This window comes from Lactuca saligna, chromosome 9 (assembly GCF_052625555.1).
Source record: "Lactuca saligna cultivar CGN05327 chromosome 9, ASM5262555v1, whole genome shotgun sequence".
NCBI classification, from domain to species: Eukaryota; Viridiplantae; Streptophyta; class Magnoliopsida; order Asterales; family Asteraceae; genus Lactuca; species Lactuca saligna.
The window spans coordinates 7,760,185-7,785,483 of NC_136425.1; the positions used below are offsets into that span (position 1 = coordinate 7,760,185).

General features: G+C 30.9%; 1 pseudogene across 2 annotated transcripts; it reads left to right on the forward strand.

Moving 5' to 3' along the window:
- The first annotated feature begins 8,758 nt into the window (after window positions 1–8,758).
- LOC145018635 (putative inorganic phosphate transporter 1-7 pseudogene) lies at window positions 8,759–10,915 on the forward strand (annotated as a pseudogene). 2 transcript variants are annotated; one of them, XR_013667102.1, is made up of 2 exons: window positions 8,759–8,905; window positions 9,015–10,915. The product of XR_013667102.1 is annotated as a putative inorganic phosphate transporter 1-7 pseudogene, transcript variant X2 (transcript). The 2 variants fall into 2 exon arrangements; XR_013667101.1 differs by having other exon boundaries at window positions 8,768–8,905; window positions 9,004–10,915.
- The last annotated feature ends 14,384 nt before the right edge of the window (window positions 10,916–25,299 follow it).

Sequence of the window (25,299 nt, forward strand, 5' to 3'; positions counted from 1 at the left end):
TTAAGGTAAAAACATTTTTTTTTTAAATTAAATATCCTTTATTTTTCTTATAAGTTATCTTTTTATCCCTATAAAATAATAACAAAATTTTAAATTATTATTCATGGATAAAAAGATAAATAAAAAATATAAAAAAATGTTTAATTCTTTTTATTTGTTTAAGTTACTAAAAGGCTACAATTTGGTTTGTCGTAAAATTATTATTAAAAAAATCACTTTTTTAAACTATTTAATTCTATAAAAATAACCGAAAAATTGGTAGTTGGTAGCTAAAAGTTGAAACTTATAGTTTTTATTTATATAATAATGTTCGATACAAGTAATTGAAAACTTTTAAAATATATAAAAATTACATAAAAGAATATGTGGATATAAAGTAAATTGGAATATCATTATCATAAATTACTTTTTTTAAACTTAATTATCAGAAAGTTAAAAATCATCAAAATTAATACCAAATGCACATGTTATGCTTCTCAATTTGACAATTGGTGCATATTAATAAATGACGTAATGTTATCAAATAAACTGAATAACACTTTTCAATTATGTAATACCAAACATTTTTTTGTATATATTATAAATGTTTTGGCGTTCCAAAAGAAAAGAGATTATTGTGATATTAAATTTGGTTTATGAATTCATATAATAATATTAATCATTTTGTTAGATGAAGATTGAAGATTAATAAATTATAAAATCCGGTGATATTGTTGTTTTAAATAAAGACATTAAAATTATTAAACTATATTTATATTTAATCCTATAAGATAATAACCAAAAGTATGAACATGACTTGTTTATTTTAAATTATATTTAATTCAAATTGTTAAAATCTATTTTCTTAAATACTAATTGTAGTAGTTTTTAGATATAAAACTTTTGTATAACTCAAAGCTAAAGTTCATTGTTGTCTCCTCTAGTGTCTATTACAATGGATAGAAATAGAATGTAATACAAGTTAATTATCTTTACACATATCACATATGTAGTGAAATCATCTGTTATAAGTATAAGCGTTAAATTTCAACCAATAACCAATCAAAATTGTACTTTTGTATAATAATGTAATAATTCATAACTGTATTGCATTATTTTTATATCAACATGAATAAATATTTTTTGTTTAATATGGTCCTACGTTACCACATTATAACTAACCCATCCATGTCAACGCCCCACCAAATGAATATAAGAAAATAAAATAAAAAGTAAATTACATTTTTTGTCGGTAAGTATAATTATTTATTAAAAATTTTATTTTATTTTATTTTTTTAATGTTTTGCTGCAAAAAAATTTCTCTTGCAATTCTGGCAAATGTTTTTGAGTCTCGTAACATTTTTTTATAAACAAAATGACCATAATATCTCTTTTTTTATTAACTATATTTTGTTTGATTAAATTAAAAATTATTAATATATTATTTTTGGACCCAACCACAAACATCTCGCACCCTGTTAGAGCCCGCAAAAATCGATCCAACCCAATAATCCAACCTAAACCCAATCAAAAATTAACGGGTTGGGTTGAGATATGCAACCCATTTAAGTTAAATGAGTCAACCATTTTAACCTATTTAATTAAAAATATTTGGTTGGATAAAAAATTATCAACCTATTTTCTATCCGCAAACCCATTTAACTTTAATATATATTTAACTTAATAATTATTTGAATATTATCGTGAATTAATGAAAGTATTAATTTATAAATTATAATGTTGTACTATTATTTATGTTTAAAAAAATCCATTCATAATTGTTATTTTTTTTTCTTAGTACTGACAATATTAATCACTCTCCAAAATCACTGGGAAATTTAATACTTTTAATGTTATTTGGACAATTTATATGTATTTTTGAATTAGGATTGTGTTTTTGTCATACTTTTGAAATTTTATTTACTTTTGGAACTAATTTAAATGATATAATGTATAGTTATTTTTTATTTTAAACAGGTTAATCCAAATTTAACTAATTTATGTTTTTTTTAACTACACCAATTTATGTAGTAGGTTAAGTCAGGAACTAAATACACAGGTAAACTCGGTGACAACCTGTTTATCTAAGAGGTTGAGTTTGTTGAAAATATCAATTCATTTAAGTAAAAATGTTGGGTTAGATTGAAAACTTTAACCTAATTAATAAACGGGTTGAACCTGAACCCAACCTAGTTTGACTCATTGTCAGCTCTACCCTACACCATTGCAAACATGCACTTGTGTTTATCAATCAACGATGCCGGACTTTTATTCTTTTCTGATAAAAGCACCTGAATTTTACCCACCACTTCCATCATATCACAATGAAACTGTTATAGAAACATCAAAGGAAGATCAAATTTGCAATATAATTTGTTTTGGTATTAAAACTATAAAAATCAACTGTATTAAAGGACAAAAAAAAATATAACCTACTATAAAACAAAACAAAATAATGTAACCATAAATAACGACAAATGACAACCATTTAATGACCCTCAATTAAAACCCCATTTCTCTTCGACAGGTGTCTCAACAAGAATTTAAGACTCAAATAAATAAATTTGTTATTTCATGATCAGTTAATTATAACCGAACACGTATTTTGCAATAATTTTAATTTTTAAGTTTGTATTTTAAAATTTTCACATTTGAGAGCTTATAAATGGAGAGGATTACGATTAGATGTAAAAATAAACCAACTTAAGTTATATTTTGTAACATACTAACTAATGGGCCAAAGTATATTGAAAATCATGTATATTCGGTTGCTCACAGTCTATTAGTCTGTTCCATTTAATAAAATCTTTTTATTAGTTAAATATTTTTTTGTTATTGTTGCAAACATGCAATTGGTCGACATTTGGAACGCATATCTGATTTGGGTCAGGATCTGGCCCAAAACACTAAAAAAAATAAAGCATTCCTTTTAAGGAAGAGCACATTTATAGGCCTCACCAATCATACCAATTGCCCCATTTAGAGGCTGACGCTTGGACGGGTTAGACTTTTGGGTTAGTTTCGTTTCAACGCAACTCAAAAACACTTTAAAAAAATTATATTCTTGCCAAATTTTAAGGTGCTTTTGCTTGTGATTTTTTTTTTTTTTTTCAGTTTTTAAAATTTTTTTTCAAGAAAAACGTAAATTTTGAAAACACGTTTGATCGTTCAATTTTTCAAAGTTTTCTAAAAAGAATGCAATTTTTTAATTTTCCAAATTGTATGTAAATTAGAAAAATAATTTTTATAGTTTTCCAAATTTCTAAAACGGAAAATGAAAACTTCATCGGTTTCAACCAAACACGTTTTCCAAAATATTTATTGAAAACTGAAAATGAAAATTTAACTCTATTTTCCAAAAACATCCTCTTAGAAAATGAAAACAATTTTTCATAACCAAACGCATCCTTATTCTCTCAGATTTCATATCATGTGATCTCGAATCCGAATTTCATGTTCTCGACTCTCATAAATATTCTCATGTTCGGTAATATAGCCCTGGAAATGTTTGGTTCGTCACACATGGGGGTTGCTTTATTTAATATATTACGAAATGAAATCAATATTTGTAACTTAGAAAACAAAGTTTGTACTTTGTTGTACATCATTTGACAATTGTTCTCATAATGTCGCAGCGGTAAAAAAAAATGTTGACCTATAAATCTAATTTAAAAGGTCCATTGTATACACTTTGACTAGATGGAAACTACTATTAGACGATGCGGTATGGGCTGACAACGAGAAGCAACTTGGTGATGTGGCACACGAAAACGCCGTCGTGACAGGAAACCCCCCCCCCCCCCCCCCCCCCCAACCCCCCAACTCGTTGCATCTCGTCGAGCAATTCTCATGGGCATTACGATGAAGTGAAACAACTAAATTTTTACCCGTTGCTTTTATGACCGTTTGCAAACGATCGATATTCAATTAAAAAAAAAAAAAAAAAACTTTTTTACCTTTCTACCGATATATATATATATATATATATATATATATATATATATATATATATATATATATATATATATATATATATATATATATATATATATATATATATATGATAATATCATAAAAAATCTTAAGTTTGGTAGAAAATGTCGGTTTTACCCTTCGGCAGATTTTTGGTTCATTTATACCGCAATCTTGTCATTTTTTTGTCGGTTTTGCCCTTGTTACCTGCAATAGCAGGTTTCCAGGTTAATAAAAATTATTTTTTGCGAAAAAACCTTTAAGTTTACAAATATGTTGCAAAAAAACCCTTAAGATTATAAACATATAAAATATAAATATATATTCAAAATATTATAAAACTAAATAGTTTTCAACTGAAACATATTTTTAGTTTTATGTACGGTAAATTTTATATTTGTTCGATATAAAGTTTTTATATTTAAATTTTAAAAAAGTTACCTAGTTTTATCAAAATTTAAATATATTTATTAACTAATACTTAAATTTTTCAAAGCAACATTAAAAAACGTCTGTTAGCTAATAATAATATAACATTAGTTACATTCAATTAATTTTTTTAAAAGAAAAATAAAATAGTTTATATATTTAAAAGGTTTGTATTTTAGAAATAATAAACTATCATACTTTTTATAAAAAATAAATATATTTATATAATAAATTAGACAAATATATTTAAATTTTATATGCTTAAAACGTTTATATTTATTTTTGATGTTTAAAATGTTTATGAAACTTTTATAAAAAAAATATGATAATATTATTATGTATTTAAACATATAATAAATATGATATGTTAGTATTTCTGAAATACAAACTTTTTAAACATATAAAATATTTTTATTTACCTTTTAAAAAAATTAATTGAATGTATCTGATACCATATTATTCATATTAACTATTTTAGCATAATTAATTATTAACTAACAAATGTTTTTTAATTTTGTTTTGAAAAGTTGAAGTATTAATTAATAAATATATTCAAATTTTGTTAAAACTAGGTAACTTTTTTAAAATTTAAATATACAAAGTTTATATCAAACAAATATAAAAGTTATCGTATGTAAAACTAAAAATACGTTTCAGTAGAAAACTATTTAGTTTTATCAAATTTTGAATATATATTTATATTTTATTTGTTTATAATCTTAAGGGTTTTTTGCAAAATATTTATAAACTTAAGGGTTTTTTCGCAAAAAAATAATTTATAATAACCTGGAAACCTGCTATTGCAGGTAACAAGGGCAAAACCAACAAAAAAATGACAAATTTGCGGTATAAACGAACCAAAAATATGCTGAAGGGTAAAACCGACATTATCTATCAAACTTAAGGCTTTTTATGATATTATCCCTATATATATATATATATATATATATATATATATATATATATATATATATATATATATATATATATATATATATATATATATATATATATGACCGTTTGCAAACGATCGATATTCAATTTAAAAAAAAAAAAAAAAAAAAAACTTTTTTACCGTTTTACATATATATATATATATATATATATATATATATATATATATATATATATATATATATATACTCATTTTAATTTAAAGTTTACGTATTTTTTTAAAATTCTCTCTATATTTTCTAGACTTTGTTAATCAAAAAATGGAGCAAAACTCAAACACCCTCACTCTATCATCAAACCAAAACACAACCTCGCCTCTTGGATTCGCGGGTTATGAAAATTATTTTAATCTTTTATCGTCTCAAGGCTCACCACAAATCTTATACCAAGACGCCGCTTTCAATCCCGCTTCACCGCCACTGCAATTTGTCAACTCACCTTACCTTCAACAAAATCAATTTGGTCAAAACCCAAATTTACAGCAAAATCTTTTCCTTACTTTTGCTTCGATGCAACAAACAAACAACCAACTATCGCCTACGACACAACAATCGGTTGAAGTGGAAGCGGGAGGTAGTATGAGAGGGAAAGGGAAAGGAAAATCGATAGCGGTAGAAACAGAAAATGCAGACGTTCCACAATGGTGGACACCGGAGGAGGAATACGCTTTGACGGCGGCTTGGTGTGCTACTTCAAAAAATGAACTTCGCGGAAATAAAATGAAAAAATAAGCTTATTGGGGGGCGGTGCTCGACAAGTTTCACGCTATTTTAAAGAAAAATTTGTATCGCAACAATGACATGTTGAGCAGCAAATGTAGTCAAATAAGTAAACGGTATAGCAAATTCAACGGTATTTACAACCGGCTTGAGGCGCAACAACAAAGCAGAACCAACAACTTTGATTTGTTCAAATCTGCTAAGGAACAATATCAGGTTGTATTGGGTCATGTTTTCGACTTTGAAAAATCATGGTAATTGTTGCGAGCGGATCCAAAGTGAAATAAAACGCCTACATCATCGGAGGTTCAATCCAAAAGGTCTCGCAATTCTAGCTCGGTCGACGTGTTGGACGCATGGACTAACATTGACCTTAATGCCGATGACGATGAGATCCCGAATGATATCCAAGAGATATCCCCACTATGACGACCGCTCGGACGCGACAAAGTGAGGCGCGCTACAAGACATGCGGAGGAGGTGGAGACGAGAGCAAAAGAGGTGACGGAAATGAGAGCGAAGTTCGACGAACATAATTTATTAACTAAAGAAAAAATGAGTTGAAACGTCGTCATTTGGAGTTCCTGGAAAGGCAGACACGGGAGAAGCAGGAGCAAAAAGAAAAGGAACTAATGACACAACAATTGTCAATTCTTCGGACGAGCAATGAGGGTTTGGCGCTTGCTGATCTAGCGGTGCTACAAGCGACGAAGGAACAAATTAGGAAGAAATATTTGGGTTAATTATGATTGTTATATGGTTTTAGTAGTAATCTGAATGATATTTTAGTTATATTATTAGGTTTAAAATTATGTTTTTTTTTTAATTGTAATTGTAACTTTAGATTTTAAATATTATGTCTTTTTTTGTTTTTAAAATTTTATTTTTTATAAAAAAATATATTCATGTTAGTGATTAAAAAAATGAAAAGAGGAAAAAAAACGAAAAAGAAAAAAAAAGGTAAAAAAAAAAAAAAAAAAAACAATTTCGGAAAAATAAAATAAAAAAGAAAACACGTTTATTTTCAAAAAGTTGTGTTGCATCTTGTTGCCTATTTTCCCACTTGGTGTTATAACACTACTTGCTTATGTGGCATGTGAGGTGGCACAATTTGGTGTTGCACCTTATTGTGCACACAGCACACCTAATGCTCTTACAAATTTGGGGCTATGTTAAAAAAAGTTTCAAAAATCTATCACTAGTAGGCATATAAAGTTTTGTATAATGTCGTTGTTGGGGCTTTACGTGTATGTAGTTTATGTTTCTCCTTTTCACATTCTTTCTTATTAATTCAAGGGAACTGATTCGTACACAACATTTTTTTTCCATACACAACAATTTGTGCTTTAAAGTGTTGTATTGTACAACTCTATAATGCATAAATTGTTGTGTACGGTAAAAAACTGTTGTGTACGAATCACTTCCCTTAATTCAAACCACTCCACTTCTATAAATCGAATTAATTACTCCAATGAAAATTGAAAACCTTGAACCTAAAACGAAGTTACTTTGCTAACATTTTGTGATAGTTGGCAAATTCTAACGTGTGTCTCTGCACGATGCGGTGAGGCGATAGTGGTGGTTGATGGTGGTGACCAAGGCGGGGGATAAGGGAGTCGCACCGATGGAGGTAGAGAGAGGGGAGTCACATTGATGGAGGTAGTGGACGTGTCATGGGTAACTGAGGGTCGGAGAGAATAGACATTAGGTTAGAGCTTGTACTAATTTAGTCCCTCTAGTTAGAGTTTTTACTAAGTTAGTCTTTTTATTATTTTAGACCAATGATGGTCATATTTATAAAACTAACAACTAAGTTGAGATTTAACGACCAAAGGACAATTCGTGCAATATTTGGAAAACCTTCATCTTCTCTGGTGTACATCTTTATAGAAATATCTCTTCTGTTTAGCAAAGGCTATATATATATAGCAAGGGAAAGGAGACAAAGATGGGAGACGATGGAGTCAAGGTGAGGAGAGAGAATAGGAGAATGAGAGAGGATAGAGATATGAAAGACAAGTTGGAGGGAGACCGAGGTAGTGGTGGTGGTTACCAGACTGATAAAGGTTGGAGATGTAATTGATAGTCATCGACGCCTATTAAAAATCTAAATTAAAGTGATAGATGGCGATGATGTGTGTGATTACCAAGAAGGTGGGCATCAATATCGGCACCATAGCTAAACGGAGGCGGAGTCGTAGGTAAAGCATCGTGGTGGACATAAATTGAGTCGAAACGAGGCCTACCGATGATGGAGATGGAGATGCCAGGGCTTTTCTTTCAAAAATTGTGGAAATGATCCATTAGGTTAACAACTACGGCAATAAAAAATAAATTAAAAGGGGATGCATTTGTCTTTTCACATGAATTTAACACCGGAAGTTAACAGGGATTACCCTCGTGGACCATCCATGTCAAATATCCAAAAGTATGACTAAAAGTGTGAATTTTAGTATACCATATGGACCACCTATGTCAAATATCCAAAAGTATGACTAATAGTGTGAATTTTAGTATACCATATGGACAAAATGTGTAATTTACTCTTATATTTCTATCACATTGGTACAAGCATTTACGGGTACGAAATATGATCATATCAAATCCGTTGATATCTTTCTATATTTGAACACCTAATCACGTAGTCGACTGAAAGCGATTATATTTGTACCACATTTCTGGGTACGAATATGATCATATCCGATTCATTTGTATTTTTGTATGATTTGACTGGGTTGTTGGAGAAGCGAAAATAATGAGAATATGCCGCTTAATTTTAGTTTCAATACTCTTTTTCAATACTATAAATAATCACAATCTGCTTTAACTTCCATTACAAGAACAAAAACAGGTATATCAAAATTTTCCATCTTTTTTCATATTTTTTTAGTTTAATACATGCATGAATGAACTCCATTGATCTCATATATATGTATTGATTTTTCTTAGGTTTTTTGCAGAAAGATCCGTCAATGGATCCGTCGACCGGGAATTTACAGGTCCTAAATGCGCTCGACGGAGCAAAAACACAATGGTACCACTTCACGGCGATTGTCATCGCCGGAATGGGGTTCTTCACGGATGCTTATGATCTGTTCTGCATCTCTCTCGTCACAAAATTGCTTGGCCGTATTTACTATCACAAAGAAGGATCACCAACGCCGGGAAGTTTACCACCTGAGGTCTCTGCCGCCGTGAACGGTGTTGCACTTGTCGGAACCCTAGCCGGGCAATTGTTTTTTGGGTGGTTGGGTGATAAACTGGGAAGAAAGAAAGTGTATGGAATCACGCTCATGCTGATGTGTCTTTGCTCCATCGCTTCCGGTTTGTCGTTTGGCAGCCACCCGAAGGGTGTGATGACTACTCTTTGCTTTTTCCGGTTTTGGTTAGGGTTCGGGATCGGTGGTGATTACCCCCTCTCAGCCACCATCATGTCGGAATATTCCAATAAGAAAACTCGTGGTGGGTTTATAGCAGCGGTTTTTGCCATGCAAGGATTCGGGATCTTGGGAGGAGGAGTGTTTGCCATAATGATATCGGCGATATTTAATAGCAGATTCAAAGCACCGCCGTATGAAGTAGATCCGATAAAGTCCACGGTACCAGAAGCTGATTACGTTTGGAGGATTGTTCTAATGGTCGGAGCTCTTCCAGCACTGCTAACTTACTACTGGAGAATGAAGATGCCGGAAACAGCCCGGTTCACTGCTCTGGTGGCGAAAAACGCCAAGAAAGCAGCTTCCGACATGTCTAAAGTTCTCCAAGTCGACATAGAAGCTGAGCAAGAGAAGGTTGATGAGGTGATGGAGGATTCAAAACACAGTTTCGGGCTTTTTAGTAAAGAGTTTGCCAAACGCCATGGCCTCCATTTGCTTGGAACTACGAGCACTTGGTTCTTGCTTGATATCGCATTCTACAGTCAAAATCTTTTCCAGAAAGACATATTCAGTGCCATCGGATGGATCCCTCCGGCGAAGACCATGAACGCAATTCAAGAAGTTTACAAAATCGCGAGAGCTCAAACTCTCATCGCCCTTTGTAGCACAGTCCCTGGATATTGGTTCACCGTGTTTTTGATCGACAAAATGGGACGATTTACGATTCAACTCCTCGGATTCTCGATGATGACAATCTTCATGTTTGTTTTAGCATTCCCTTATAACTATTGGACTCATCCCGAAAACAACATTAAGTTCGTAGTGATCTACTCCTTAACTTTCTTCTTTGCCAACTTCGGGCCAAACGCCACCACATTCGTTGTCCCGGCAGAGATTTTTCCGGCGAGACTGAGGTCGACCTGCCATGGAATATCAGCAGCATCTGGGAAACTGGGAGCGATAGTTGGGGCATTCGGGTTCTTGTACTTGGCTCAGAGTAAAGATCCTAAGAAGACGTCCGAAGGGTATCCTCCGGGAATCGGAGTGAAGAACTCGTTGATTGTGTTGGGTGTGATCAATCTTTTGGGAACCTTGTGTACTTTCTTGGTGCCGGAAACGAAGGGGAAATCTCTTGAGGAAATGTCCGGCGAGAATGAAGAGGAAACCGGCGAGACACGAGCGTAACTGTTGGTGGTAGCGAATCGAGCGCCTCATAAAAATTCAGGCCACTTATTCGCAGATTAGGCGTTAGACTCCAATCAGTCATTTACTAATTTAGCCCCTAATTAGGTTCACTAGTTTTGATTTAAAACTTATTACTTGGCTTTCATTTTTTGTTCTTGGTTTGCATTTTTATTAGGAATAGTAAGGATCATGGTACCTATTTTAGGTGAGAAATGCTATTTCGTTTATAACTTCCATAAACTTATTATAGAATATATTACAAAAATGTAAAACATCATCAATTTGTCCCAAGAAAACGAACACACTCATGATTTAAATACTTTTGGTAATCAAAACGTAATAATGTAAAGTTCAAATACTTTATTTCATTTTTTTCGTAAATAAAAATATAACAACAAAAAACTTTCAACAAAATTAGGAGGACAACACGGATTTGCAATGAGGTTGTGAGTTCAAAGGCAGGAATTTTTTTTTTTTTTTGGAGAGGGGGGGGGGGGGGATACAGAATAAACATTGTTAATACTTTATCACTGAAAATGATATAGTGATACAGAAGAAACATTGTTAATACCGTAAAACATCCAAATGAAGCTTAAGCCAGCCAAGTGCACATTTAGACCCAAAGGGAATTTATGGGATACTTTATCGCTGAAAATGAAATTCAGTGAAGCCAGATGAAAATCAAAGATTGGAAAGAAACGTCATGCCCAATTGGATTAAAATACATGGAGACCTTATCGGCAAATCAACCGCACTTTGTCGTTTTATCGCCAAATCAACAGATAAAAAATCTCTTCATATCTTCCAAACACCGAAGGGGTACATAAAGAAGGCATACTTTTGATGAACCACAAAAGAAGAAAAAGAACTTGTAGCACTAAAGGAAAGCTTACTAAGCCTCCCAGCATTAGCATTAGCAAGCCTAGATCTAAGAGAAACCATATATTTATATCTAGAAGCATCACTAAATCCATCAATGTTGCCCTTGTAGTCGAAAGGAAAAAGTAACAACCTCGGATCTACTTCATTAATATATCCCTACAAGTGGCTGAGCTAAACTACCAAGACCTAGAAATTTTAATTACGACCCTAATATATGTAGCAAGACGATTATGGTGACACTTCCAAGCTCACCACGTCGAAGTACACACATACATACCTATAAAACAAATGCTATTAAAATCATAGAAATTTGGGGGTTTGGCAAAATGGGCAATCGAGATAGGTTAACATGACATCGAATATCGACAGGGTATCCAACAAATAAGGATATGGATTTGGATTGGTCCTCACGAGTTTAGAAGCATCCAAAATCATATATGTCCTCCAATTAAACTTTATCACATCAAATGATGAAACCGAGTACAAAGTCATACTTGTAGGACTATGATTGGCAAAAGAAATGGGCGTAGAACATCTTACAAATAGGGGTGACAACTCTCGACCTAACATGTAATTAACACAACCCAAAAGTATACAGGTTTGGGTTGAGATTTTTGACCCGCAAACCCGTTTATCTCATGTATTGGGTTGGGTTAGTTGTTTAGGTTTGCGGTGTGTGTGTATGTATATATATATATATATATATATATATATATATATATATATATATATATATATATATATATATATATATATATATCATTTATAAAAAATAAATATATTTAAATATTAGTGAAATCTGATTTCCTTTTGTATTCGTAATATTTCGTATCATTGTATTCATTCCGTATTCGTATGTGGTTAGTCTGCATTTGCGATGACCTAATCAAAAAAGAAAAACACATGTCATTTTTAGAAGCTCATGAGTCACGACGAAAAACACATCCACTTTGTATGAATGTTTTTATTTTTCAATTTTATTTAGATGTTAATGACTTTATAAACTTATGTTGAAAACCTCTTTTTCTATGTTAATTACTTTAATTGTTTTTTGATTTTATGTTGAAAAAACCTCATTTTTAAAAATGTGTTGCTTATTTATTAAACGGGTTATACGGGTTGGGTTCGACCTAATAACTTGTGAACCCGCGTGTTAGAAAGTTGGGTTTAGAAAGGCTTGGAAATTCTGAGAATTGTGATTATCACTTTCAAATCGAAGTATTTTGTGGTACTCCCAAATCTTCAATTGGATAAGACTCAGAGAGACAAGAACAAAGAATGTTTGATGATATTTTCGTATGTACCAGAAAATGAGACCAAAACCAACTTTAACAACTTTGTCTGAAAACTGTCATATGACAGTTTTAAACTGTCATAAAATCATAAAAACTGTCATAAAACGGATATATGGATAAGGGTCAAACCAATGGACAATTATCTGGAAAATCAATTTTCTGATGCATTTTTTAATATAGCCAGGGGCTCTGCCCCTTAGACCCCGCTCCCAGGGGCACTGCCCCCGGACCCCCGTTCGTTCAGGGGCTTCGCCCCTAAATGATAGTGTACTTTGAAATTTGATCAAACTTAAACAAGTGTGTACTCCACACCTTCCTTACTTGTTTAATATTTATCAAGATCATTTTTGATCAACACAAAGTAATCTCATTACACTTAAATAACATTGATGATAAAAATCACCAACACCGCGAACCCATATACTTAAACGAGTTATATAGGTTGGGTTGGGTTGAAGTTTACAACCCACTAACTCGTGACCCGCCAATCTGCCAATCCGTATATGATATCGGTTGAGTTGGGTTTATGTTTTCTAACCCGCCAACCAGAACCCAACCCGATTATCAAGCCTACTTACAACATTTACAGACCCCATATGAGTAGGCGATCAAATAATAGGAATCTATGAAGCTAAAGAGCCACATATTCAACAATAATTAAATGTAGTCAAGTGGTTGGCAGAAGGTTTCAAAATATTCATAATACAACAAATCTCTTGAACCAAAAATAAACACACTAAGACCCTCAACAAAATAGATGTCATTTCGTTCGAACATTTAAAACAAAATGTCCTACTAGAAGTACTGACAAAGTGAAGCATAGATGAGGTGGAAGTCGATGACATTCACACCAACACTTTAGTTTCCTCCTTACCTGGTTGAAAACACATAAGTTACAGTCTCTATGAATATAAAAATAATTTTCTGTATCACTTTTTTAGTTAAGTAGTTTGGAATACCTTATTTTGTTTATGAGTTTTCCTATTATTGTTGTAATAAGTTCAACAATTTTTCATGATCAAAGCTAATTCAACAAGGAAAACCCCCCAACACTTTATCTAAAAAAAGCTTTCAAGCAAAATGTTGCATACTCTGTAAAGACACAAGGATGAAAATGAAAGAGTTAAATGTCTAACATGTTCAATCGTAAAACATATTTTGGATAATAACATGTTTGAATCATTAAAACATGTCACAATATGATGCGAAGGAAAAAGTTTGATGAGAAAATGATATGATACGAAAAGGTATGATGCAATTAATATACAACACATCCAGTACCAAAGGGCCAATGGCCTAGCGGTATGGAGTGACCATCTCATATGAGAGGTTGGGGGTTCAAATCTCCGTGTAGACATATGTGGTTATTTAGGAGTAGATTAGTTAGTTTGTCGTTTCAAAAAAAAAAAAAAAATCTGGTTCTTTCCAACCCCTTCCCTATCATACCACATTCATAAGTGAGTTAGGTTGGTTCCGTTCCAACTATGAGACTTTGTACAATGACTACACCCTACTTCATTTCGATGTCGAAACCATTGACAACAACTACTTAGAGTTGCATCATGAGTTTGATGACTACAAAGTAGTACATAATACCCACAACAAAGCCCATTATGATACAAGAACATGCATTGCATGATCTCCTCCATCTAGAAATTAACATACATCCTCCACCACAACTTGGTCCACAATAAGCATACTTTATTTAGTTTTAGGTTGTAGTTATTTTTATTTAGTTTAAGATTCACATGTTAGGGTAAAAAATTCAAATTTTCAAAAAATAAAAAAAATAAAAAATAAAAAAAATAAAAAAAAATACTACTTATTTTCATTTTTCCTATTGCGTATAACTTTTAGGTGCATTTACATGCTAATTCACATAAATACAACTCGTATAGGCTAGAAAAAAAATGAGAAATTCTTAAAAAATCATATTAAATCATTGTTGCAAAATTTAGGTACCAAAACTCAATTTAAACTAATTGAGCGTGGAAATTAAAGTATATGATAGTGTACAACTATGTCAAAACAAGAGTTAAGTTTTAACCACCACATAGGATGTGTGACCTTCCAAATATCCAAGCAATCTTCAACTACCAACCTTCTCAATCTTCTACTCTAAAAACATGTCAAAATAGCAACGTTAGGATCTCGAAACTTAGTAAATAAATTTGGAGTCAAACTTTTAAAGGAACCAGATAATTCAATCCAAAAGTCAAACCCATAAACATGTATTATATATTTGGGGAATAAGAAGTGTATTATTGTAAGCATTTTAAAACTAAAATAAGAATTTGTCACAAAGAAATGCAATGCAAATGCTTCTAAGCTTCCAAAACCAAGTATCTACTCTTAAGAAGGGCCCTTTTCATAGCAAGGGTGAAAATGGTAATAATGACATAAACAACGTAGTATCATCAAACTCAAAATTCATTTAGAGGCCGGGAAACAAATCCCAACATTTTGGAAACATGTAACGACGTAAATTTTCAAAACAATTTTTCATTTTTCAAACAACATAATTATCATTTAAACATTCTCAATCTCATGTTCAACAATTGTCATCAAATAAAACATATCCTAAGATCACAAATAAAATCTTCGGTCTATGTGTACGTATCATGTCGGCGCCTTCCCGTGATCGTCACTAGTATATTAAACACATAACACATAACACTGTAAGCATAAATGCTTAGTGAGTTCCCCAAAATACCATATACAACACATATTAGCCACTCGAGGCTATAACTCTGTATGACTCTCTTGGTCAAAGTGTCTCAGTGGGACCCTCCAGTCCCATAACTCTATGGACCCTCTGGCCCTAACTCTGTGGACCTTCCGGTCCTAACTCTGTAAACTCTGAATCACACATAGCACAGAATCACATAGATGTCACATCATATATTAGCATACAACATACTCTGTCACATACTCTAATTACCGTTCTAGGTAAAGTATAGTGTGAAGACTCACCTTGGGTAACTCGGTAAATCTCGAACTCGGTAATACTGGTCTAGCCTCCACCTAATCACATGGAACAATCACTCTAATCAATACAACTCTCAAGGCTAGACTAAACCCTCTCTAAGTTCTCTTAGAAGGGTAAAAGACCATTTTACCCCTCCAATGGCTCAAAAGTCTAAACATTGACTAGACCCTAAAAGTCAATGAAAGTCAACAGTCAACTTTGACCAGACTCGTTGAGTGCACATAGGTGACTCGGCGAGTCCAAGCGTGTCCTCTGGGTCTATCTAAACCTCACTCGACTCGTCGAGCGAACCTTCCACTCGACGGGTTATCATTGGTCATGAATCGCGGGGCAACCCGGCTCTACTCGTCGAGTCCCCCTATGGACTCAGCGGGTTCCTTCCATGACAACACTCAAACGACCTTCTGAGGTCAGATATGCTTCTCTAACTAGTAGATCTAACCTTCTAACACTCAAAAGTCACGTTAAGGTTCGAACTTTAGGCCCATGCATCACACTATCATCTCTATATGCCAAAATAACCCTTTATATGATAACCTAGGCCCCAAAACTCATAAAGGATTGCATAAAGCTGAGGAATAGGGACTCTCTGGACCTCTCAAGGTCCAGATCTGATAATATTGTCACAAGGGGACATCACACACACTAGATCTCTTACCAAAAGTGAAGAGAAGAAACCCTAGATTCATGAAATCTATTACTCAAATGAAGATAGACATGAATCCTTACCTCCTACAGCAGCTCTGAACTAAATGATGGAAGATTTGAGTCCCACAAGTCAGCCTAGCTCGAAATCCTTTCTTCCCTTTGCTAAAACACATCAAAGAATGATGAAATAGCCTTCCTCTTGCTCTACAACTTTCTCTCTGCTCTCTAGGGTTTCTCAGGGGTGTAGTAGCTGCAAATGAAGACCATAAGGACCTTTAAATAGGGCAGAGGCCCAAAGATTTAGGGTTTCTGTCGCCAGCACAGACTCGTCGAGTCACCTAGCCGACTCGTCGAGTCCATTCATTAATCCAATCAGTGAATCGCAATCCTACTCGATGAGTCTAGGCGTCAACTCGTCAAGTCCCTCTTATTAACTCAAAATAAATGATTAAAAAAAAATACCTGAGAATCCGGATGTTACAAAACATGTAACCATCACACATGAAACCATGCATGCATGGAATGGTTTTGTAAAGTCCACCCCTTAAACATATTAATTAGCTATTATGGTAACTCACACCAAGATGCGGTAAGAAATACCAAAAACATGATTAAATCTAAAAAAAAGTCCAGGAAACATGCAACTCAACCCACCGCAAGTGATATGCACATTTAAGATAGTTAAACAAGTATAAATCCAAACATATGTTTCCCCTAATGTAATAGTCTTCCAAAATAGGTTTCCTAAATACACCTAGATACATGTAGTAATCACATAACATTTAAGAGTTTTAAGATATGGAAAAATACTCCATAAACCTACAAAAGTTGTGATAAGTACATGTACTCTTGGTATTTACTGACCTTTATCCCCACAAGTACTTTCCTTCACTTCTAGTATTAAGCGAACACATAATAGTCACATATTGTTGGCAATTCTACCCTTAAACAATGATTAATTTCATAAAATCAATTTTAAACCCTACTTCCTTAATTATCTTAGTCTAATCATAAATATCATATAAGTAGTAATGAACTATGAAAGAAGATTGAGTTTGAATGGAAAAAAAAAAAGAGTACATTACTGAAATCGTCCCTGTGGTTTGGTCAAAATTGCACGTTTGGTTCCTAACTTTTTTTTTGCACTCGGATCGTCCATGTGGTTTGATTTTGTTGCGTTTTTCGTCCCTGTGGTTTGATTTTGTTGCATTTTTCGTCCCTTACATATATAAAGTTAGGGATCAAACATGCAATTTTTACCAAATCATAGGGACGAAAAACGCAACAAAATCAAACCAAAATGACGATCCTAATGCAAAAAAAAAATTAGGGACCAATTGTGTAATTTTGACCAAACCATAGAGACGATTTAAGTAATTTACTTAAAAAAAAAAATTATGGTACTCGACATGAACTTGTTATTGTTTATTCAAAGTGGTCATTCACTCCTTGCAACTTAAACAAAGTTTAGTGGCTTAATTAGCACAAATTCAATAGTATAATTATAATGATACATATATAAGATTCAAAATATTTTTCCTTTTAAATATATAATTTGAAAACAATAGAAAAATGGGAAAATAGCAGGTATAGACATTATTTGGGGTTGAATTCCTAAATATAAACACAAAAAATTGAATTTCTGGGTATAGACATGGATTCCACGGAGGTAACTCCACGGAATCCACTGTAGCTCTGTGGAATGGTAAAATTGTAAATAAGTGAGGGAACTAAAAAAAAAAAACTAACTCAAGATCCATTCTGCGGAGCTACCTCCGAGGAATGAACTCATTCCGCGGAAGTAGAATAGAAGAATATATATATATATATATATATATATATATATATATATATATATATATATATATATATATATATATATATATATATATATATATATATATATATATAGCGGATGTTCAATTGAGAAAAAAAAAGATTGAGAATAGAAGAATCATTCTCAGTCAATCATTTATTTTTCCCGTAAAAGGCTCCAACGTACGGCGGAAATGGGAAACGAATTCACATGTGTTTTCCAACATAACATATTTCCTTAAACTATGTTAATCATTACCTTAATATATACAAAAACATAGTTTTTTTCATTTTTTTTATAAGCTATTTTTATCAAAAAATGATTTTAAATATACAAAAATTCATGATTTTTTATTCTCTATAAATAGACATCCATATTGATATAGTTTTAAGATAAAATAAAAAATTTATTTTTTTTATATTTTCAGCTATTGTTATTCATAAATGAATAACAATGCATCAGGTTTTATTACAGTACATTCGTTATTCACTTATGAATAAAAAGTATGATTTTTTTTTAATATTTAAGTATCATTCATATATGAATATAGCATATAATAAACATAGTATATTCATATTTTAATATTGGACGATGAATTCACTTGTGAATATTAACATAGTATATTCACTTGTGAATATTAGATGTTATATTCACTTATGAGTATTAAATGATATTTCATATGTGAATATTACATAGTATTACATGGTATATCACATGTGAATATTACAGAGTATATTTACTTGTGAATATTAGATTATATATTCACTTATGAATATTACACAGTATATTCACATATGAATATTACAATGTATATTCACTTATGAATATTGAAAGTATTTTGACAAATATATATAATTTTTATATGTTATTCACATATGAATAACATACAGATTTGCATATTTGTTTTGTGTTTTTAATAATCATATACTGATTCAGGTGAGAAAACGTATTCATATGTGAATATAACGTGGTAATTTAGTTTATGCATTTCATCAAACAGTTGGAGTGCAAACAAGTTAACTATTTTAAAAATGTTAAAAACATCAAGTTATCAATTCCAAATCATCATATACTTCCGATTTCGACGTCCTATCTCTGATCGATTTCTCACTTTGATTTTGATTTTCGAAAATCCGATTGGGAACTTGTGAGTACCGATTCTAAGTCCCTCAATGCCGACTGTGATTGCGAGTCCAGAACTTCGATTCCAATTTCATGAACAGCGAAGAAATTTCGGTTTAGTTGAAGAAATATCGATTATTATTGAAGGTTGGAGGAAAAATTTTGATGATGAACGAACAGTTATCGAATTCTCTATAGTTACGTATTTGAGATTGAAGGTTATTACGATATTTACAAGTTTGCCACCGTGTCTTTTATGCTTAGATTAAATGAGTGGCTGAGAATGATTCCCCCATTTTCAACCTTTTTTATTTTCTCAATTGAACTCACCTCTCTCTCTCTCTCTCTCTCTCTCTCTCTCTCTATATATATATATATATATATATATATATATATATATATATATATATATATATATATATATATATATATATATATATATATATATATATATATATATATATATAACTTCTCGTTTAGGCATGATTCACAAATCTTGCAAAATAAATACAACTTTTTGGTAATATAAAAAACTAATTCATTAAACCTTAAAAATTAGATATGCATAAATATGTAAAAGTGTTTTGTATTTTGACTTGTCATCGAAGTCTCATTTTTTGACCAATTACATTTCCAAAATTAGTATTCATTATTCATCGTCACCTAGAAAACCTACACAAAATAACTCACTCTTCAATCTTCATGCCGCCTCACATATTTATTAAGTTTTAACTGTACAACAATACTATTAAATTGTTAAATGTTAATATATTGTTTAATTAAATATATCAATGTTATATATACACGTTAAAAGAATGTAATCTTTGACTATCGACATGATTTGTTGTATGAAAGAAATCTAAAACATGAAAAAGATATTAAAAAAAAAAAGTTAAGAGTCAAAATTAAACACTAAATTGTTGAATTTGTACTAATTTAGTCGATAAACTTTGTTTGAGTTGTAAACGATCAATAAATGTGGTGTTATTTTTATTCAAACTTCAAAATGGTTTTATGTTTGGTGACCACCTTAATAAAATAAATAGCATTTTAGGTGACATTTTACAACTTAAAACATGAAAAAGGTTAAAAAAAAAAAAAAAAAAAAAAAAAAAGTTAGAGTCAAAATTAAACACTAAACTGTTGAATTTGTGCTAATTTAGTCAATAAACTTTGTTTGAGTTGTAAATCATAAATAAATGTGATGTTGTTTTTATTCAAACTTCAAAATGGTTTTATGTTTGGTGACCACCTTAATAAAAAAAATAGCATTTTAGGTGACATTCTACAACTTAAATAAGTTTAGTGACTAAGCGAACACAAATACATAATATCTAATTACATAGATAAAAAAAGACAGAACATGCTCCTAATTAAGTTGTTATTGTCTCCTTATCATTATATATATATATATATATATATATATATATATATATATATATATATATATATACACACACAATGACGGTTCGTCTACATGAATGTTCGTCTACAGTTACTCTAAGGCATGAGGCAAAACTTCATGTTTGTAGCGGGGGATTAGTTGGTGCGTGAAAGTTGGCCCGAAAACCCTTGTTAAAAAAGTTTCATTTCCTATATATATATATATATATATATATATATATATATATATATATATATATATATATATATATATATATATATATATATATATATATACCCTACTTAATAAAAGAGTAGCTACTATATGCCACTTGTCACTATATCAACTAATTCGCCACGTGGAAGTTTATTAGCCTTGTCAAAAACTTTTTCCTGCCAAACCTAAACCTTTATTATCTTTGTTTTTAATCTAATTTATTGTAATCCCGTTAAATCAGGGATGTAATTATTGGGATTTTGGTAACTTGATAATGATTATCACATAATATACACACTGATGGTATATTCTCATCACTCTCACCTTATAGAAACCTCTAATGCCTTTACACACATACATATATTTTTGTACTAATTTATGGTTTAAGTGTAGTTGTTCCTATTCTTAATGGCTTGCGGTTACACCCTCTGGCTTCTTTCCCATTGATTGATAGGACTAGATGATTTGCTACTGGGAGCAGCAATTTAGGGTATGTTATGGTTCTCAAATCCATCAGCAATTCAACATCCTCTAATAGAGCTGCCCTCCAATCAAAGTGCTTCTGCATCAATCGGGTATCTATTAACGAACCATCTATATACTAAATTGAGATATTATGTTTTAATAGTACGAAAATGCATGGTATAGGCTTTGTAAACTAGATTATTCTGACTTTCACACTATATGCTCGATGAAATGCCACATTAAAGAATATTGATTTTGCTTGAAATTTTATTGCTCATTTGTATGTTTAAGTTGTTATAAAAAGGGATGAACAGATTGCTTGGATTCTCTGAAAGTCGTGATTCACTATCAAATTGAAGTATTTCGATGGTACAGATCGAACACTCAATTGGATGAAATTCAGAGAATGAAATCTGAGAATGTATATGAAAATGTTCTTCAACATGTACCAGAATATTGACCAAAAAACGGATATATCAATCCTGTCTGAAAACTGTCAACAGACAGTTACAAACTGTCATAAAACTACCAAACTGTCATTAAACGGATGTCATGGAATAAAGGGTCAACTTTCTAAAATTGGATTTTTGATGCAATTTTTAATATAGCAACATAGTCCAAAAGGTTCAGCTCGATCCCAGCCAGGGGCGCTGCCCCCGGACTCCCGTTCGTTTAGGGGCTTCGCCCCTAAATAGCAATGTACTTTAAATCTTGAAAAACTTGAACAAGTGTGCACTCCTACACCATCCTTACTTGTTCAATATTCAACAAGATCACTTTTGGTCAACAAATTTAATCCTATTACACTTAAATAATATTTGATGATATAAAATCACCAACATAAGTTGTGATACTTGAAAGCGCATTAGGTGTGATTCTAATTTTTATAGTGTAATATCATATTTGAGTATGCACATGTATTGTTCTGCATACCAGGAAGCCAATTATGAAGTTATAAAGTTGAAATTCTGAATTCACAGTCTGACGACACCAACAACTACACCATGTATGTCAATCCTTTTTTTTTTTGTATATAATCATTTTTTTATGTTTGAGAAGAATCTGTCTTGTAATTCATGCTTCTACATTATGCCCACCAAATGCTCGATCTAATTTCAGTGTTCTGTTTAAAGTGTATTCAAGCATTGTGCAATCTTGTGTTTTTAATTCTTGACTCTTGATTCTTCAATATAAGTTTTGGATGATGTAGGGTTATTTCCAGGTATCCTTTAGGTGTGGACTTGTATTCTTGATTCTTTGGTTTTTAATTCTTTTGATTAGTTTTATATGATCAAGTCATATGTTAGGCGACTAGACCATTAACATCTTAGAGGAGTGTTTGTATTCTAAACTTTAATATCCACATAAAAATTTGTATTTTCTGTTAAGTTATGATTGGGATGCAGATGACACGAGATATTGCTGCTTGAGGTATTATGTTTTATAATTTATACTCTCTTTGAAAAAAAAATTCTTTATTATGTGGTTTATGATATTAAACTTTTGATTTTTTCTTTTAATTAACGTGAAACAGGGGATATAAATGTATGGTTGGCAAAAATGGTTCTTTTGGATCATTAGTTCAAGTATGAAAGCAAGAACACTTTCAAGTATGAAAGCAAGAACACTGATGCATAAAACTTCGTTTAGGAGATCTGCTACTTTTATTATTATCATCATCATCATCATCATTATTATTATTATTATTATTATTATTATTATTATTATTATTATTATTATTATTTATGCTTTAGTAGATGATTTAGAACATTTATATTTTCTTGATAGCATTTTAATTATGTTTTTACAATATTAAAATTTTAGTTTTTGACGGTATTCTAAAGAAGTTTTTGACAGCTTTGTAATCATCTTTCGACAACATTTTAAACCAATTTTGACAACACTTTAAGCATTTTTTTAGGTTCAGAATTTTAAACCAGTTTTTGACAGCATTTTAAATAGATTTTACATCTTAAACCAGTTTTCAAAGCATTTTAAACCTTGACAACAAAGAAGCATATAATGTTGAGCGTTAACTTCAGATTAACCCACATATTCTATAAAATCTATATTTGTATATCACATAAATTAACATATATTTTGGGCACTTTTTTCACTTTTGAGAAATTTTGGTAATTGTATATAATTTATTAACTTTTGGTAATAGAATACACTTTATTGCTTTAAGTTGTTTAAATTCTTTTTATTCTTTGAGGTAGCAACTAAATGAAGTATGTTGATATTGTGGTTATATGATTTAATACATTGCTTATAATGCTAAAGATAGTAAAGTGTGTTTCATTTAAGTGCAAATTTACCTTACATTCTAATTTTAAATAAAACAATTATATTTTCATGCTTAATTGTCTTTATTTTTGTTTTCAGTCTATTTTAGATAGAACTCTGAAGGATATATTAAAGTGCAAAATCCTGGAAACTTAATTTTTATTTGTAATTTGTTATATTTTTTCATATATTTTTATTTGAACAACTTAATTTTTGATTTTCCTTATACCAAATTTAATTTACTTCATTTAGTGTGGTTATTTTATTTTATTAGCAATTTATCATTTTATTATACAATATCATTACTTTTTTCATTAATTCACAAATATAAATTGTGTGATATATATTGAAAAAATAATTTCACATATTTACATGAATCAAAGTTTATAATTTTACATAAATAAAAATTAATAAATATATTAATTATTAATTTATTTAATTTAACAGGATTTTTTCCTATAAAAATTTCATTATTTTTGTAACCGTGGTTCCTACGGGTTATAAACTAATATATATATATATATATATATATATATATATATATATATAGGGGATAAGGAATATGCATTACAACCCCATCTTAGCTTAGGTATAAACCTCTAAAATATGTCATTTTAACATGCTAAATATACCCGGTTTGGTTTCACTTGGTAATATATCATTCTCCATAACATTTCTTTCTTTTATTATCGTTTTATCATCTCCGTTTTTTTTCCTCAATTATCGTTTATTACTTCATCCAAGTGAACATTACTAAACCCTAAACCTGAACCTAAACCCTAAATTTAAACCCTAAACACTAAAGCTAAACCCTAAACCCTAAATCTAAACACTAAACCCTAGACCCTAAACCCTAAACCCTAACCCTAAACCCTAAAACTTAACCCTAAACTCTAAACGCTAAACCCTAAACATAAACCTAAACCCTAAACCCTAAACCCTAAACCCTAAACTCTAAACCCTAAACCCTATTGTGTCGATCTTGAATTTACATCTTGAAGTATTAATCGTGAATCCATTAACCGTAATCTTTATATAGTAAAACAATGCATTTTCAAGAGGTTTAGTACGTAAGCTTAGGTGGGGCTGTAATGTATATTCCCTTTTCCCATATATATATATATATATATATATATATATATATATATATATATATATATATATATATATATATATATATATATATATTCACATCTATTGTGTGCTAGAATGCACTACTAGGAATTTTGTATTAATTATATGTATATTAAATGCTATCTATACTTATAACTCAATTTTATGGAAACTAATTAAATTCGTCATTAATGTCAACAATAATATTCTTTCGGAATGAATTTATATTTAGAAAAATGAGAGTGTATTCCAACAGAATGAGTAGAATACACTCTCGTTCTTCATATTCCATGCAACTTTATTGTATTTTAAATAAGTGAGTCCTTAAACAAAATACGAATTCATATATAAAACCTAGATGCAATTTCATTCTGAAAGAATGTTATTGCTGACATTAATGATGAATTTAACTAGTTTCCATAAAAAGAGAATTATAATTATGAAGATCATTACTATACATGTAATTA